Genomic DNA, 19,334 nt, shown 5'->3' with positions numbered 1-19,334 from the left:
GTTAAAATGAAGAAATGTTCTGTTGTGAATGAATGGCTGCAGTGCTACACACTTAAAAGTTGGTTCTCAATTAATCCTGGCTTGCATGGTGTCCTGCTGAATTTGAAGGTAGAAGAGGTACAGAACAGGATGAGGTACAGAACAGCAACCACACACATCACTCATAAAACAGAACACAGAAATGGACGGCCTCCAAGTACCACTGAAATCCTGCTTTGTGATTGTCTGTCCTTATTTGCAGGGCCAGTTGTAGGAGCAATAAGCAGGCAGCTGCCCAAGGTAAGCAGGCTGCTGCGAGCAGCGAGAGGGCTGCCGGCTGGGCCAGTGCCAAAGCCCTGTGAGGCCGGGCGGCCGCTGCTGCCAGAGGTGTGAGCGTGTGGCTGGCCTTGACTTCCCCCCTGCCATCAGCTGTGCAGCAGCTGGGGCTTCACATCACACAGCTCTGCATCTCAGATCCTTTGCTTTGTCCTTCCCACCTCTGGCCCTGGCAGCAGCAACTTGTCCCTGGTCGCTTATCCTTGGGCATCCAAACTGAATCAGTGTATACTGAGGAAAAGCCTTGAGCTGTCTCTGCTTGGCTCTGCAATAAGCAGCCTCCAAGAGCTTGCTTCTCACTGCATTAAACGGTGCTGAGGCGTTCATCACCTGCAGCTGCTGATCAAAGAGGAGGGAGACTTCCTTGAAAATACCTCCTTGCAGATTAAATGGTGCACGTTGCCTGAGTCGACCTAATTTTTAGCAGACTGCCATAAATCTATGCACATCTTTCTCTTTTTAGAATAGTATCTGCAGCTTTCCTTTTAAGATAAAAAGCTAGAAGAAAGTCAAGCTGACAGTAAGAATAATTCCATATATGTATATACAGTTTGCATAAAATATATTCCAGCAATGTTTGTTCTGTCAGCTGGAGAAGAGAGCTATTTTTTTTTCATTTACACTTCTTTGAGTTTTTTTTGGGGGGGCTGTGATGACATGCCAGACACTCTGGAAGAGACTAGGGAGCCTAGCCATCTCTGGGTTGAAGCAGTGTATATAAACTGTTCCATTTTTGGTGCAGATCTAACATCAGAATGGAAGTCTTTGAGATGTCAGGAGAGAAACTAATTATGGTCATGAGTTTTGAACTGTCACCTTCTCTTGATGAATGGCTTGGTAATTGGAAGCAGTAGAAGAATCCATGCACTCTCTAATCTTGCTGGGGGGAAAATGTCATCTATCGTCAAATAAATCTTTCCTCTTGCCAAATGACTGTTGAAATGAGGGTTCTCTAGCATTTGCTCTAGACTGTTTGGAAAAAATAATACAAAGCATTCGCAAAATGAGTTACTGTGTTTGCATTATATATGTGCAGGAAGCTGTAAACAAAGTATCAGAAGAAAGGAATTGGAATTGAAAAAGTAGCCTAGCATTTGGAGCTCAGAGATGTGTATTAGCTTCATTTTCTGGCTGCTGGCAGCAAAGGTCATGTTTGTCTGGGATGTCTTTTAACATTAAAAATGATCTGGTGAGTACTGGAGTAGGAGACTTTTCACTGACATCCGTACTTCTCTGGCAGCGGTGGTGATGGCTTGCTTACTTTCTGAACCAACTTCAGCTTGATGCAAAGGGAGTTTGTAGACTTCATGTTGCAGGAAATACAATCTTTAAGTCATACCTAAAATTGAAGATGTAGCTGTGCTTTATATCATTTCATCCCACTCATTTCCCAAAATCCCTGTGTTTGCTGTTGTTTTGTTACTTTTGTTTCTTGCAGTGGTGAGATCTGATTTGTCTGATATCCCTTGTTTCTGCTTTTCAGACTCTGTTTTGGACGTTAGTTATGTTTGAATCCTTTTAAATTCAAGTCTCTGTCTATAATGCTCTTGTTAGCTCTGTATTAAGCAGAAGCATGTCTGTTTAAAGAAGCCCCCTTTGGAATCAAACATAAGGAGTGCTTTGAATGTCACAGGTGCTTTCTGTGTTCAACGCTTCCTAGAAATTGGCTTAAGCTGGAGTGGAGTCCTAATGAGTTTAGTACATTTCTGTTACTCATCATAGTTGTATACTATGCAGTTGCCACATGGAGGTCAGAGCCTTGTTGCACCAAAAGCTGCATCACCTGTGGAGAGGCTCTCAGTGCTCAGCAGTGGCTGGGAGATTGTCCTTGCTCCCTGACTCTTGCACACAGAAGGGTAAAGGCAGACCTTTAAAAAAGCAGGTGGGAATGGTGCTTGGCTCGGGGCTGCAGGGCAGAGCCAAACTGCCCAGCAGTCAAGGGCAGTTTCTCGAAGGGTAGAAACACATAATGTTCTGCCCCAGATGGGCTGTAGCTCCAACTTTTGCTTTTAATGATTTTTTTAAATGATTTTTCGTTCCATGATTCATGTTTTAGTGGGTTTTATTTTAAGTTTTAAACATTTAGAAAAATCATTAATGCTAGCTGGACAGTGTACATTAACTGTCCTTGTCAGAGCTTGCTCTGCAAAGCTTATGGGACTTTTTACTGATTCAGCTTTAGAGCCGGTGTCTTTGAGTATAGGCTCTCTTGTCTTTAACAGTGGAGATCCTACTCCACTGAAGTGGGTCAAGCATGCTGTATTTCCAGACTTAGGCCTCATGTCTTTACAGACCAGTCCTTTGGAAGACCTTGATTATGTGCAGGATATCTATCTACTGGGGTATATTAGTCTGACTTATTAGTTTACATTTCTTGGGAAATTAGTTTACATTGGGCTTGGGAACTGGAGCTTCAGACAGATGCACTGGTCTAAGCTGGTGTAAAGTTGGTGGAATTACAGCAGAGACAGATCTGGACAACTGTTGCTCCTGACTTGGGCTCAGTGGACTTGAACAGCCTGAGGGTGTCTGGCTTTTCTGGCCAGTTTAAGATGATTTCCATCGAGCTGTTTCATTAATGAAGTTGAATTGGTGAAACTGAATCCAAAGGCTGCTTCAGGGATGTGGTCACCTGCTCAATCTTGATTGTGGCTGCACAGAGGTAGATGAGTTTGTGTTTCATGTTGCTAACATACCGTGATTGCCTTTCTAATAATCTGTCCAACATCCTTTACTCAAAATCCTGAGTATTGTGTATGGGTGTGTAGCTTCATTAATAAATAACATTTGTACTGGCTGTGGTTAGCTGCAGGTTTCACTGCTTTAACACAGCCAAACCAATCTACACATGGCTGATGTTTGAGATCAGGGCTGCCCAGCACCTGGAATGATCAGCTTTTAGCCATACTTTTTAGAGGGCTGGGTTTACCTTTGGCTTGTACCTGGCTGCTGGCAGAGTGGATGTCTGTATCCTTCACGGCTCGTCTGGGGTCATGCTACCTTGTAGGAGGTTACATTACCTAATGCACCCTGACCTCTTACAACGTGTTCCTACAGCACGCAAGCATCTCTGGTGGTTGCTTAGATTGGCTGCTGAAGACAGACAAGATACCAGGACTGAAGGCAGCTACAGGATGGTCTGGAGAGCACCTGGTCAGTCTGTTCTGTAACACCCTACTGCCTTGCACAGGAAAGCCAGGCTGACCTATGGAGCACAGGGACTCTCTGAAAGACTGAACAGTGAAGACTAAGAAAGGAGCTCAGGGGTTGGCTCTAAGATTTGTTTATATGCTTGCTCTTGGGCAAAGCACGGTGTGGGAAGAGATGGATCTAAAAATAAGAAAGATGAGAGCTTACCTACAGTAGGAATCACTAGAAAGAGGGTGACAAGGAAAGCAGCAGAAATAAATGGGACAGCAACACAGGCTTGGAACAGAAGGTATGGTAGGAAAACTAAGGTGAAAGCAATCACTGAAGCTCCCTCTTCCTACACCATCTTAAATGTAATTCTACAGAAGGCTCACCTTGCTTTCACACAAAATGCAGCCTGCTTCCTGCAGGGTTTTGTGTAGGTGTGGAAGCTCCATCCTTAGAGCTGCTTGCCACTTAGTGCTGTTTGAGGAAAGGGATAGTTGCCAGGAGAGGATTAGGGACACACACACACACACAAAATAATACTGGGATGTAGCCACATTTGCAGCATCTCATCAACAGCAGAGTACAAGCTCAGCTCCTGTGAGGGAAAATGAGATGGCCTTTTTGGAGATTGAAGAGAGATGCTCATTGACCTCCAGTATAAGCCAGAGGTTTGGCAAGGGAAAATAGCAAGTCAGCACTTTGAACTGCTGCTCTTTTTTTGATTCCATTAAAAGCTCTAAAACCCATTTTAATATTGGGAAAATACCTGCATTTTTAATAGGCTTTTATCCATCATAAGATCATAAAAGCTTTCAATGAACATCCGCTGCCTCTGGGAAGGCTGGAGGGACTAACCTTCAGATTTTAGAGCCTAGGATGACAAATGTGCTGACAGGGCTTTAAAATAAGTCACAGAACAGACTTGTGAACCTGAAATAGACTGTCAGGGGGAAACACCTTTGCATACTCGCTGGAAAAGCTCAAGACAAAAAGCCTGCTAATCAGTGTGCATCTGAGCAGCCCATTCAATGCCTTTGTGGAGTTAACCTGGAATGTCAGCAACAAGCAGATCTTGGCTAGCTAAATGTGTTTATATATCTGTTATGTAGGTATATATTTTGAGCTGGTCTACTGGGAGACTGCTGTACCCCGTTCTGGCAGTGCACAGCTGTAAGAATCTTACCCTGTATGTGTGATTGTGTGTAAAATGTCTGTAGCCATTACAAAATGAGGAGGTTGGAACAGTGCTGGAACACTCATCTGAAACAATCCATGCTTCTGTCTAGATACTGTGCACGTCTAATACACAATTCATTTCAAACTGTTTTTCTGAGATAGCTGGCATTCTAAAATCACTGCCTTCAATGAGGTGGAGCTGATGTCTTTCTGCAGCCACCATTTATCAATGTTTTCAGTTGCAATTTGCTTATACCATCTTGGATGACATTTAGCTTCTGAAAGTGTGTGTGTATATATATAAAGAAAAAAGAAGAGACTTCAGTGGTGTAAGCAACTTTGATTTAAACTTGGGAACATTTTTTGAGTTTTCTACCTAAACAATGTAGTGGGACTTGCTGTACTTCAGGGAAGTACTTGCTGACACTTCAGAGCTTCCAAGAGCTTCCTTTGTCATGAGTTTCCTTTAGCCTTTCCACCTTAGAAATAAGCAAACCAGAAAGTGGCTAGCCGCCCTAGCTAAAGGTGATCTGCATGGTTAGTGAATGCACCACTGACCTAATGAAATCATCAAATCTTTGTGACTCTTTTTTTTTTTCTCACTTCTGAATTTTTGAAGCTTCAAAAAAGTCATTGACTTACAGGGTTAAAAATCGTTAGTGAAAAGCTTTGAAAATACTCCTCTTACTCAAAGCCTCCCTTTCCACCCTCAAAAAATGCGTTTTAGTGCAAAATGAGTGCTAGACACCACTGAATCAGAACACAGTTTTATAACAGATTTACGTGGGATTCTGATTCTACCTAAGAATTACCATTTGCATTATTTTCAGGACTGTAGTGAACCAAAGCACAAAGCAATAGAAAATTTTCATAGAAGCATCCACAACTCAACTGCGTTGTCATTCACGCAATCAAACTTTCTGCTTTCTATATTCCACATATTTGTTCATATGTTTTTTCCATTTCTTTTAGATATAGAAAATGTTTGTCCTCTGATGTGAATGTACGTACAAAATTGTGTGAAAGATGCATAAGCTGGGTGCATATTGGACGGACTGCAAAAAGAAAATTCTTGCATTTCAGATGAAGTAGAGGGCTCTCTTCAGCAGATCTTTTTTTAGAGGTGATTGAGACTTGACAGATGTTTGGAGAATCCAATAAATAGAAAGAAAGCAACAGATGATGTACTACTTGAAACTCTTGTTAGGATATTTTTGAATTAAATGGATTGCTATACAAAACAGTAACAAAGACAAGAGCCTACAGATTGCATTGTTTTCCAAGACTCTTGAGAATTACTTAAAACAAAGACTCTTGCCCTGTTTTTAGGTCTGATGCTTATAGTAGTTTATCAACAGATAGGCCAGTCAACTTCTGTGTCTCACTTTATTCGTTGCATGCTGGATATCTGTGATTTATCAATACCCTGACTGCAGGTGTTGTCATGAAATCTTAATAGATGTTTATTATGTAGCAAGATACAGTCAGGTAGGAAAGGTTACAGAAGTGTTCCTAGGTTTTGCAGCTAGGGGGAGTAGAGACTCAAGGTTATTGACCTATGGGAAATCCTGAAATTAAGGACAAATAGATGTTTCCAGTTGAAAACAGGAAAAAAAAAAAACAGTAACTTCTCTTACAACAGGTTTTTTTTTCTTTTTTTTTCTGTCTTTTGGGGAAAAACCTGAACCCTTTTATATTAAGCACATCCTGGCTTCAGGTCAAGGAATTTGCCACACCACTGCCAAGAATTTAAGGACAATTGGCATGCCTTGGTGAGGAAGTGGGTTTGGTAAATTGTGATCATGCTGACTTCAGCAAGGATTCTTTGGGCCTTCAGGCTCCTGGAGTTGAAGCCCATGTGTTCAGCATCCTATTTCTTTGGAGGAATGCTATGGTATCTGCTTGCCTGATGTCAGGGACCCCAGTTAACATTACATGAATGTCTGGTGTGTTGTGGTTTCCTGTTAAACTTTTGGGGCGGTCTGAACTTGAGGGAGATCTCTGGAAGCCTGTTGGAGTCCTTGCAGAGTCTCTTTAGGACCTGTTTGGCTGGTAGGGAGGAACCAGGCAATAAATCAAGAAAAGCTCTCTCAAAGCTGTGACGTTCCTATATTTAATCTTGATCTTAGTGCATCATGGTTTTCTTTGTTATAAAACTCATGTCGAGCTCTAATTACAGTTTGGGGATAATGCAGCTACAGGTCAGTGCCCTGGTCTCCCTTAGGCTGACTTCAGGACAACACTGCTAGCATTCTCCAGCTTACCAGCAGGCCCTGAGCATTTTTCTGTCCATACTGAATTGTTGAAGGCTATTGCTAGAGAACAGTTTCACACAGCTACTGAATTTCAGTGCTTGTATAATTCTTTGTGCATTTGCGTGGAAGAAGTAAGCCTTTACTTCATAAGGATTTGTAAAGCTTTGTTTGTTTGGAGATGCCTTGGGTGAAAGATAATGTGGGTGCAAAGTAATGGTAATAGAGGTCTATTGTCTCAGAACTCATAGCAAAGGAATATTGGTGTAAGAAAATGCTTCCATTTATTGTGCTCTGCTAAACAATGGGTAACATAAGGATATGAAGGAAAACAATGGACTGACTCGAATTGAAAATAAGAGAGAAACAAGCTCATCTTAGCATTGATTACATAAATAAACATGGAGAAAGGGCTTATCTGCCTCTGGCAAATAGCTGAAAAGTGTATTTTAAAACAGGACCTCTTTTTCTCCTCAGCAGAAAACATCCCATTTGTGTTGTGAGCTTGGCTTCTCTTTGCTGCTCATCGTATGGTTTAGAAGGAAGAGAGTATTACGATTTCAGTCACCTGAGCATAGCTGGAAAGTGTACTACACTGACATTGCAAGCACAGATTGAATTTCCAGCCTTGCGTGTACCATCCCACCTTCTCAGCTGTAAAAGGGATAAGGCTTGTGAAGATTATCGTAGGAACACTATTGGCATCCTTACTGTTACAGCCCTTGGCTGCATTTGCTGGTAGTCACGAGTTGGTGACCACAGAGACAAACCCCCATGTGAACAGTAATTTGGTTTTATAATTCCCTGTGGTGGTATTGACACGATCTAGACTCAGGCCTAGCACCTGATGTGCTCTTCGTGCAGTGTTCAGTCCGGACACCTTCACAACTAGCTGTCCTCAGGATTCTCAACGCTGTTTAGTGAGTACCAGATGAAGGAGCAAGAAGGGAGATTCTCTCCACAAACTAGATTAGTGCTGCCCAAAGCAAGCTGTGAAAACAGCCAGATAAAATTGTGAAGCATAGAAAAACTCAAGAGATCAGCAGCTCAGTTCATTCAGTGTGTATTGACGTGGGAAGGTTAGTTCTAGGACCTTGAGCTAGGTCTAGACTTTTTAGTCATGTCCAAAAGTACTATTGGCATGGATAGCTGCCCATCGGCTGGCCAGAAGCACTTCCTTCATGGTTAACACGCTTCCAAGTGGTTCCACAATTCTCTCTTGCTTCCTATCTACAGAAGGTATGGTCATACCACCAATAAGGGGGTCATACCACCCTTTTAGCCTGTTATCAGTCCCTCATTTATCAAAATCCCTGTAGCATGGCTTGCTAAACAGAACTCAAAGTTTTGAGATGTAGATAGTATAGTTTCAATTGGAATGAAGGATTCTTGTTAGCAGTAGCAACCCAAGATGTCTTGTAGTCCATATAATTCATTATCAGCACACTCAGATGTAGGCTGTGTTTTCCTTATCACATCATGTATGGGACCTACTGGTTTTTCAGTGGGAAACTATCCTCCTGAATTAACAGAAACTAAGAAGAATAAAAAAAGTGCTTTTGATGACCCAAAGACCATTTGTGGTTATGTGAGTGAGTAGATAAATTTTGCTTATGCTTAGCTAAGCAAATAAAACTAGTAGAGGATTGTCTCTGGGATAATAATAGCTTTGTAGAGGCTGGGATGTTCTGACACTGCAGCCCTGCATCCCAGAGGAAGCATGGGAGACCTTAATAGTCACCGAGCTTCCCAAATGCCTACCTCTTCTTTCCTGGCTTGAAAGCCTGAGTGGTGGAGTATGCCTGCAGGGATTTGTTTGGGTGCTTGGACTTTCTTCTTGATCTGTAAGCTTCACATCAGTTCAGCAAGTGTTTTCAGAATTAAGAACAGGAAGAAATTAAGTAGTTCAGGTTGTCATCTGGGAATGTAAACTGCAGGACTGTGTTCTGCCAGATGAGCTGAAAGTTAATGGGGCATCCGCAATTTACACCAAAGAATCTGGCCTGCAGTAAGTAGAGACAGTGCTTTGCATGTCTGAAATAGGTTTATAACTGGGTTACAGTTAGCTCTTTGTAATTCTAGATGACTTGATCTAAGGCCAGGAAGAGAGATGGAGCAGCTTATGTCAAAATGCAGTCTCATGCAGTATTATTTCACTCTTTGCGGTTTTCTTTCTTATCTTGCCTAGCTATATGTGGAGGATCACTGACTGTACAAGCTTGCATTTGGAAACTTGGGAGGATGGCTCTGGCTGAAGGAAGCGTGAATCTTGCAAAGCCATGGCTGTGCATACCACCCAGAAGCAGAAAAGCAGTCATTCCTACAGTAAATTCACAAGAGAACTTGGCAGAGAAAAGGAGTTAAGGTTAGTTGGTTTGAACAATCTCAAGCTAGCACCAGTCACCCACCTGGTACTCCCATAAGATCTGAATTAGTTCTTCTGAAGTATGGAAACACTTTCCAATAGTCCACTTGCACAACAGTGGAAAGAAATCCCATAGGACTACTCAGCTAAAACAGTCATGACTTTGGCAAGTGGAAACTACTGGGCCAAAGTCAGCAAAGTCCTTCACTTGTGTTCTGCTAAATTTGTGCTGGCATCAGGGGGAATTTTGCTTGAGTAAGAGGATACTAATTGTATGATGCTGCTAAACCTAGTGAGTATTTCTGGATCTGATTTCTGCTTGACTGCAAGAGCACCAGGAACACTTGTCTGCCACAGGGATGACCAAGAAGCTATAACTGGTGTTTGCCAAATAGTAAATCACACCAAGTGAATAGGCAGAAGGACTTGATTATGTCCCACAATCACAGCTGAACTGACAGAGTAGGATTAGAGAAATAAATAGCACTGCATGTTTCATCCATAAGTTCTTTAGCTTGGAAAGAGGGTCTGGCAGCATTTTAAAAGTTATAAAACCTGGAAGGTGAGTGTTTTTTCTTGTGTGTGCTGTGCTCTTGAAAGCTTCCTTCAGGATCCCTGCTCTTCCAGTGCTGCCTGCAAGGACTGCTCTGTTGGGCGCAAAACCAAACTCCAGGTAACATCAAATAAGTGGATATATCCAGGCAGAAAGGGAGGCTTCATGGAGCCCTTAGAACTACCCTTGCTTTGCTCCAGCTGAAATATAGGATATGTTTTTTGTTTACTGTAAAACAGTGAGATAAGGGACCATATCCAGGGGAAATTAATCTGAAATAGTAGAGGTGAAGGGGGAGAGGAACTAATTACAGTGTAAGGCTGAACAAACTGGGTCAATGCTTTGCTGCAGGTACTGTTAACTGGTGGTGGGCCTAGACTAAAATGGTACAGACCGTCCCCTCCTTTGACAAAGTGCTGTATACGAAGGGGATTTGTATTTCCTGGGTGATCCTAGTTCATTTAACAGCTTCTTTAAATTTTTAAGGAAAAAAAAAGTATATGACTTGATCTGTTAAATATATTTTCAGTCCCAGAATTGCAAGCTTCCTAGGTTTTTAAGGGTGTTCTTCCTTCCTTGTTAACTAAGTTCTCTAAGGGATGAACTAATTGTATTAGCGTAAGCCTGGGCACCTCTTAAGCGTTTGCTGAAAGGCATAATGTGGCTAGGAGGTCAAAAATAATCTTTGACCATATCCAGTTACAAATCAATCATACAGCTAAGTTGTGTTCCATTTTCTCTTCCTGCTCTTCTACGAAGGTGGTGTCTGTATGTGTGTCCTTCACTGGGGGCAGTGCCTGGCTGGGATCAGGACAATGCGTTGAACACTGAAGCAAGCTGCTTCATGCAAGAGAATTTCCATAGCCATTGAGTAAAACTGAGCTTTTATTAGACCTTCCTACAGCCACCCTCATGCAACAATTGCTTTGTTCATTGTGGCTTCCCTATTTGATGTATTTTTCCCTCCGTTAGCCCCCTTTTGCCAGCCCACCTCTTTGTTGTATGTGTAAATGTCAAGTGGCTTTAAAAATGAATCAGAACATTATATCTGCCGCCCTCAGATATCTGATCACCTCTATTTCTGTACTTGCCCTCTAAAATGCTCTTGGTAGTTACTTGTATGGGCTAACTTGGACTAATTTAGTAACAGATTGGCGCAAAATGCATTACTGGAACTTACTCAGTTCCTCAGTCAGATTTCAGACTTCTCTCATCTTAGTTGTAACAACTAATATGTATAATACCTCATCCCACACCATATTAGCATCAATGCCAGGATTTAGGAGGGTTTGCAAGAATCCCCTTTCCACATTTGGTCTTAAGTTACACTGAAATGCAAACTTTAAAAATAATAATAATAACTAAAAAATAAAACAAAACAACAACAAAAAACAAACAAACAAACAAAAAAACCCACAACATTTTCTGGGGAACTAATCCTTAATTTCTTTAATTTTCAAGGTTTTAAAAGTATTTTTAATTAAACATGAGATTTAAGTGTACGTTTTAAAATAATATAAATTAATTTTAAATATTGATATAATTAAACCATAAAATGCCCTCTACACGTGCATAAGCAGCATAAGCAGCATTCTTTATTGGAGTAAAATAACAACTTCTGGAAGCTACAGCATATTCTGGCTGACTCATTGAGCCTGGATTTACTTGAAAAGTTCTGGAGATTCAGAGAACTCAATCCCCATCTTTCCATCTCCCTAGCAATGGTCAGGATGATACATGCATTCTGTCACAGGGTATAATTACAACTGGAGAGTTATGTTAACCTTACAGTTAATTCCCCCCAAATTCGAGTGGAGGTGTAGCATTGAATGGAGCCCATTCAGAGCTTCAGAGACGTCCTTGCTGCCTAGCAGGTAGCAGTTTCACGAAATGGGTGTGTGTGGTTTGTATGCGATTTCCTGCTCTATCTGGTGCCATGCTTAGTTAGCTGCTGTTTGTATTGTTGCTTATGAACAGGTGTCAGAGAGGCAGTGCGGTAGCTCAGAGTGCATTTGGGAGAGACAGGGTGGTCGTAACTTCAGGAGTGCTCTTAGAAATGGGTGTGGCCTTCGGAGTTGGTTCCAGAGACGACATGGCCCTGATGAGACATTTTTGGGGAGCATCTGGGACTGGGAGGGAGGGCTTTGGGAGTAAATGGAGCCTTATGAATGTATTTGGAAGATGACATGGTTATGGAAGGAGTATTAGGAGTGGGAATGATCCTTGGAAAAAATGCAGTCCTTGGAGTGCTCTTGGACTGACTTTGCTTAACAGTTTGGGATCTTGACTTGCCTCTTGCTAGAGCTGGCACTTCTGACTGCTGGAATGCCCTTTGTTGACATGTCTTATGTCTGATATTTTCATGGCATTCTGTACCCACTGGAGGTCAGTCCTCATCTTGCAGTCAGCTGCAGTAAGCAACTAGCAGACGAGAAGCAAAATCGAGCAGATGTTACACTTCAGATTTCTAACCCACAGTGCACTATAAATGTTGCAGTGAGATCTCTGGAATTCATTTGTCATCACATATGCTATACAAAACCAGACAGCAACACCAGTTGTTCATAAATTGCAGATACAAGTATTTGTACATACTCATACTATACATTTATTGCTGTTTTGAGCTCATGGGTAAGCTCTGGCTGAGGGTGAATCCTGAACTCATCAGACAGCTGGTGCAATGTGGCTGAGAATCGTTGTCTTCCTCTTGGCTTAAAAACTCCTGTCTCATTGTTGTGCACAGTGAAGATACCAAGCCAAAGAGTGACCAGGACAACTGTGTTGTGGTGTTTCTGGTGGCTTCTGTGTCAAGGCAGAGAATAAAGTGATTAACATGAGCCCCCTTTCATGGAGTTTGTGCTGTTGTACATTGGTCAGGTCCCCCTTTTACCAAAACAGATAACAGAGAGGTGGGAAACGGGTTACATATATAGAAAATGTAAATTTTGTTGACAGAGAGCCACCTCTTTCCTGTCCTTTACCTGTTAGTGACCACACTGTGAAGTCTTTTCCTGTTCAAACCCTGTTGTGGTTGAAGTTCTCTGAAGTAAGTTTTATTTTAGTGACTTTTCTGCAGTACTGTGCTGTCTAGATTTTGAACATTGTACATTAAGAGTCCCACAGAGGCACAAAATGATAAAGTTATCTCCTTGACCAACAGACCACTGAAAAAGGAGAACAGGCATCCAGGGAAGGCAAGTCTCGTTAATGGAAACAGCAATGAGGTACCTCAGTCACAGCAGGCTGTATAAGTCAATAATCACTCAATGATATCTTCAGAAGCAGCTCTGCGAGAGATGTACCGCATGTCCCCCTTGTGGACTGGAACTCATCAAAACTCTCTTGCTTTCTCCTGACCTCCAGGAAGCCCAGGCTGATACCACAAAGTGCTTTGGCCAGCTGAGGGAAAGTGTAGAAGACTCTCACCTGCAGAACATAACCATCTCCACAAGTCACCTCAGGAATCACACCTTTGTGTAGGGTCTCTATTAGATAGCCACAGGGAAGGTGGTGGGGCTTCACACCTGCAAGCTCTCTAAAACATGTTTTGTTTTGTTTCTGGAAATCCAGACTGTCAGCTGAAGTCCTGAGATCTCTTAAATAATTTTTGAGATGAAATAAACAACCCAGTTACAATCCTACTGAAATCCTTGGCTGTAACCACAAAGGTTCTTTCGAGATTTTCTGATAACTTCCTTATGATTATAGTTCTAAAGTCTGCATTTAAACATTATTTCATTCACTGTGAGTAGTCAGAATAGGAAGGAATCAAAAGTTTGAGTCTTAAAAGTGAAGTTTACACCAGTTTTTTATCCAACTTAATATATTTTTGTTTAAAGAGTTAAATATCAGCCCCTAAATTATATACCTTAAACTAGAATTCTTATATTATTTTAAAAAGTGACTTACTAGATCAAAAAGCTGTTGTGGATGTTGATACATCCAATACAGCTTTTTATGTAGAAAATCAGGAAAAAAAATCTTTACTTACAAATTTTAGGTTTATCAAAAAGGCAGCATTTGGAAGGGTTTTATCTCACCTTATCTCTTTAGATGTAGAAAAAAGTGGACTTACTAAGTGCATCAGTTACTGTAGTGCCACTTTTTAGCGAATGGAATGAAATTGGAGCTTTTAGGCTGTTATCTGACATCTAACTTGATCTGAGTACAGTCTGAGAATTAGATCATTTCTGTCTTGCAAGCATCTGTTTCTCTCTGACTTCAGAAGAGGGTCTAGACAAACGGTTCAGAATGTTGCTATCTGCTTTTGTAGTAGTGACTGCACATCAACATTTCTCAGGTTAAGGCTATTCCTATGTAATTATCAGGCTTTGAACTAGATGGAATTTAAATTTCATGGTTTCTACTGTTTTAATCCATTCCTTAGGTCATCCTCTGTGGCACTAGACTTTGCAAATTGGAAAACAGAGGAAAAAATTATGAATGGCTTTAAGGTGTTGTGATTTATTATATTTTAAATGGAACTCTCTTTTCCTTCCAAATGCAATTTGACTTAAACCATGATTAAAACTATCAATTACTATCCAGTAAATCACCACTTAACTTTTTTTTTTTTTTTTCTAGCATAATAATAATAATCTAGAAATAGAGATTTGCAGTATTTCATAGGTCTTCATGAGAGATGCTCATGTTAGAAAGCCTTAAAAATCATCCCTCAACAGGCCAGCACCTTAGAAAAGAGACCCTAAGGATAGTAGCAGGTGAATCAGCAGCTCATGCTGGGGCAGTTCCTGGTAAGTGAGTATTTACTGATAGTGTTAGGCTTACCCTGGAGTCAGGTTGTGGCCATAGTAAGAGTCATTTCCTTAATACACTGCACAGAGAGGCACTGAGCAACACAGGTCACTTGAGGATTTTTGTAAGGTAATGTTGGTCCCCCTGGGGAAACAACACAGAGTAGGGAAATTCTCTAATGATCTGAGAGCAGCAGGCATGTAGGAGCTGGCACCAAGGTGGACATCAGGCAGCAGGTGTTGGGAAAGATACCGGTATTTTTTCCCACTGGGAAGCCTGCGGTAGCCTCGTCCTGCAAGTATATTCACATGTATGCACATACAAATGATTGCCTACAAGTATATGCGATCTTGCTGTCACTCACTTCATCACCAGTCTCAGGGAGGCTTCAAGTCCTTGTTCTTACAATAAATTTTTTTTTCACCTTGTGCGGAAACTGTAACCTCAGTGTAAAACTAAAAGGTTCAGAAAACCAGAGACAAGGAGAAAGTTCTCAGATCTATCTCAAGTATTGTGAGACTAAAAGGTAAATAGCTTTTGTGGTCTTTTCTCTTTTCAGTTTTTAAGGGCTTAATGCAAGAAATGTTCAATATGATATAAAACAATCAGCCCAAATCAAGTGAAAGCCACTGCACAAAAATGAACAAATAAGGACAAGTACTTGTATCTTGGAGTCTTTTTCTTGTGACATGTCCAGCCTCTTCTTTGCGCTACGAACATGTGATAATTTGGTCTGAAATCTCTTATTCGAAGACACAGCCTGACAGAGGAAACACAAAACTTCACTAGGACAGGGCCTGCTGTGCAACCGTTTTCTTTGCTCTCTCTGAAGGAGCAGAGTGGAGGAAATAAGCAGAACTTCAACCAGAGCACATGCTCTGGAAATGTCTTAAATAAAGCTCTTGAAGTTAGGAGGTTCATTTAAATGGCTTCCCCATACTTGTGTTAGGGAAGTTGTTTACTGTTCCATAAAACAGGCTTCTCAAAATTCCTGGAGATCAGGTGCTGGAAAGTGTGCCCATGTTTTGCTCTGGTTATGTTGTAGATGGATCTTATATGGGCTGATGTATTCTCTTTTTAACTATGGTGAAATTAATAGCAGAAGAGTGAGTTGCCAGTACTTCCTTTCCCGTTTGGAGTGTAGAAGTGCATAGGGAGATTGTATGAATGTGGAAACACTATTTTTTTTTGTTAGTGCGATCATGCTGGTTCTTTTTTTTTTTTTTTTTTTTTTTTTAAATGTTTTCTAGACCAGAAGGTAAGAAGGATAAGGAGAAATAGGTTTTATTTGCTGCTTGGGTGTTAGCTCTTTGTTGTGCTATTTCCTCTCTCTCTGCTGCCTTTAACTCTCAAATGAAACAGAGGAAAGGTAAGCCACGATATGACAACAGAATGCTGTTGAAAATTTCTGTACAGCCTCTGTAGCTGTTCTCCTGGCAGGTTTGTTCCCTTGTTCTCAGATGTCCTAAACCAAAGTACAAGTTGAGGGCATGGGTGGCTGGATTGGATGGGATGGGAAACAGCAGGCATCAATAGCTCTCGGTAAGTGCACAGTCATCGAAGCAGGCAGTAAAGGAATCAGAAGAGTGCCCTCAGGAAAGGTCAAGTATTGCTGCAAGAGCCTTAGACATGCCTAGAGAGCAGATGGGCTTACTCAAGCGTGCACCAGTGATGTTGCTCATCATAGCACTACCGGTCTTATCCCTGCATGCAAATCAAATGCTCAGCTGAAACTATGATTCTGAATTACTGATGACCATTTGCATTACAGTGATTTCAGATGTTTTCCATTTGTTGATTCCTAGAGATTTGCTAGTGGGAGCATAGCTTAGGGCCTCCAGGTTTATGGCACATCTTTTAGGCCTCTGTTGCCCCAAGGTGATTAAAGACTTGCTCTAGCACACGTGATACACAACAAAGGTAATAAGGGAGCAAGTGAGCCGTTTAAACTTAATAAAGGCTTAATGCGGCTACCTCACACCACTTTTCTCTGTAACAAATCCAAGCCACTCTTCTTACGTTATTTCTATACCTTTCCCCTTACCTTCTACTGTACTGGCTTGCCATAAAATTTGAATCAGTGTCTTTGGCAGCAAACCCCAGTAACGTGGGTTAAGCAACTAATTCTTTTGCTATTTAAAATACAAGGTTTAGCTTTCCCAGTGCATTACTCTGCAGTGGTGAGAGAAGGAAAGTATTTGTATTTGCTGAATTAACATGCCTTACTTTTCATGCCATGGAACAATATTTGACAAAATAGCATCACCGATGCATTAGTATTTGTACAGAGGTACCCAGTCCTCTTCCATTTTCTTCTTCCCATGTAGGGTCTTGAGCAAGCTTTTAAAATATGATTGATTAATGAAAATCTCCAGTGTAAAGTAATCCACAAATGGTGGGAGGCAGGAGGCATGTAGAAATCAAGGAATATCCCAGCTCATCACTGGGGGGTTGGGATTGAGTTAATGGTCAATAATGGTTTCAACAAAAGCTGTAAATCTAACTTTCTAGTTCCTTATTTATAAACAGTGAAAATAGTACAGCTGCAGTTACATAATTTGTTGCCCAGGAAGTAAACTTCTTATGCAAAAAGCTGCTGTGCACAAAGGGATAGTGTGTCCTGTCTGTCTCTAAATATAGTGAAACTATGAATGTTTACAGTAGTTGAGGGTTTGTCTGCTGTGCTCTCTGCTTTTTCCTGTGCTAAAGGTCCGTAGCAACACATCCCTTCAGCCCCTTCAGAAACTGTATGGCAGAAGAGAGATGGTTGACTTTTTTCAAATATTGTTGCCCATTGGTCTGCTGTGTACATTTGGAGAGTCCTTTCTGGCAACAGGAACCACAGATCATACAAAACGAGTCAAAGAAAATTAATGTTTGTATTACAGGCTGCAGTCTCACAATAGATGAAGTGGGAAGGGAAGCAGTCACCTTGAGCCCCCTGTTCCTTTCTTCATTTGGAGAAGAAATGGGTGGGCAGCCAGGTGCAAGGAGGACATCAGTGCAACCACAGAGCCAGACCTTCAAACATACCCTGGAGCCTTCTGTTTTCTAAGTGAAATGTTTCCCAAGGATGTTATGGAGGCTAAGACTGTTGTAGGGTTACTTGCCTACAACACAGCAGCAGCACTCTAGTTCTTCATTTTGCACTTGCCTTTAGTGTGTGTGTGTGTAAAGGAGGTTTCAATAATATTTTCCATTCTTTTTAAAGCAGTTTGAGAGCCTCAGGGAAAAGTGCTAGGCAGGAGCAGTACTATTACATATAAGCCTCTAGGTTATACACAGCAAGAGATGACAAAAATAGCAGACAGCTGGGACTGTGCAAAGGACTGGGGTAAGGAATGAGCAAGGAAGGTTGGGGAAGTCCCTGAGGTTTAATGGCTGAGTAGGAAGAGATGTGGTATATGTACTGGCCACCCATAATAAACTTGCAAGAAGGGCAGAAGGATCATTACAGATCTTACAACATATAACAAGCAAGATACAATAATGAAGTAGGATGATTCATTCTTAGAAACTATTATTAATCACTTTATGTACTGTGATAATGATGAGCAGGTATAAAATATTAACTGCTATGTTTAATTAATATATCCTCAGGTTGTGATTCCACTAATTTAAAAAATGCCTATTCACTTCAGCAAGATTAATTCCAGGATAAGGTACTACTGAGTATGAGCAAAGGCTTGAATGCCCTGCTTGCCAAAAGCAACTTTTTAGTAAGTTCTGGTACAGGATGAATTTGATCCCTGGGGTTGTTTAAGGAAAGGTTGGACGTGGTGCTTAGGGACATGGTTTAGTGGGTGACAGTGGTGGAAAGAGAATGGTTGGACAACATGATCTTGGAGGGCTTTTCCAACCTTAATGATTCTAGGATCAATGGGAATTGATAGTATACTTCTGAGATAAATTACCATAGAAATGCTTTTATAGGTAACCTGTTTTTGTAGCCTGCTAGTATTCTGGCGATGCTGAAAGGAAGAGAATTGTTTCTGTTGTCTGTAACATAAGGTCTGGGCTCTTCAGTTAAAATGAATGAACAGTGATTTGTAAATTGTCATATTCCAGAAACACCTTAGTGATTCCTTCTACCTTTGGAACTCTTTTTAGCAAGGTTGTTGTAACATCTATTTTTTTCTAGTGTAGCTGTTGACAATTTCAGCAAGAAGGTGTTGCTCCACATTATGGAGGCTCACTGTGTCTTGGCTTGTAGTGTAACATATACAGCCATCCTTCTCTTCTGTGCCTGGGCAGTAGCACTGCTTTAAAACTTCTCTCTTGGGTAGTGAAAACTAAATGAGTTTCCCTATGCAAGACTAAGCCACGATAGAACCTGAGTCCTGAGAGACAAATCTGGCCTCCAGATTTGACCAGGACAGGGAACTGTAAAGACTGGCTTTTAGAGGAATATGATTTTATTTCTGTAGGCTAGTTTGGAAGTGTTATAATTTCACATGCATCACCAAGATGTTATTTGTAACGAAAAGCCCACGTTTTAGATAATGCCGGCTACATACATGTGGGTAGTACAAGAGGAGGTTTATTCCTGAAGTACCTGTGCCTATACTTCTCCTCCACCCCTCAAGTTCCCCAAACACCAGGAGTTGTCTCTCTTTATCAAGAGCTCTTCTGTATCTACTTCTGATAATGTGACAGGCTTCACACATCTCTAGGGTGACTGACAATACCTAAACTTTTGAAGAAGGATTGTCTGAACTGAGGGGTTTTACCGTTGGATATGGTGTATTTCAGCCCAGCATCTGATTGTTTGATGACACTC

The sequence above is a fragment of the Anas platyrhynchos genome, chromosome 1, assembly GCF_047663525.1.
Source record: "Anas platyrhynchos isolate ZD024472 breed Pekin duck chromosome 1, IASCAAS_PekinDuck_T2T, whole genome shotgun sequence".
NCBI classification, from domain to species: Eukaryota; Metazoa; Chordata; class Aves; order Anseriformes; family Anatidae; genus Anas; species Anas platyrhynchos.
This window is presented reverse-complemented; position numbering follows the sequence as displayed.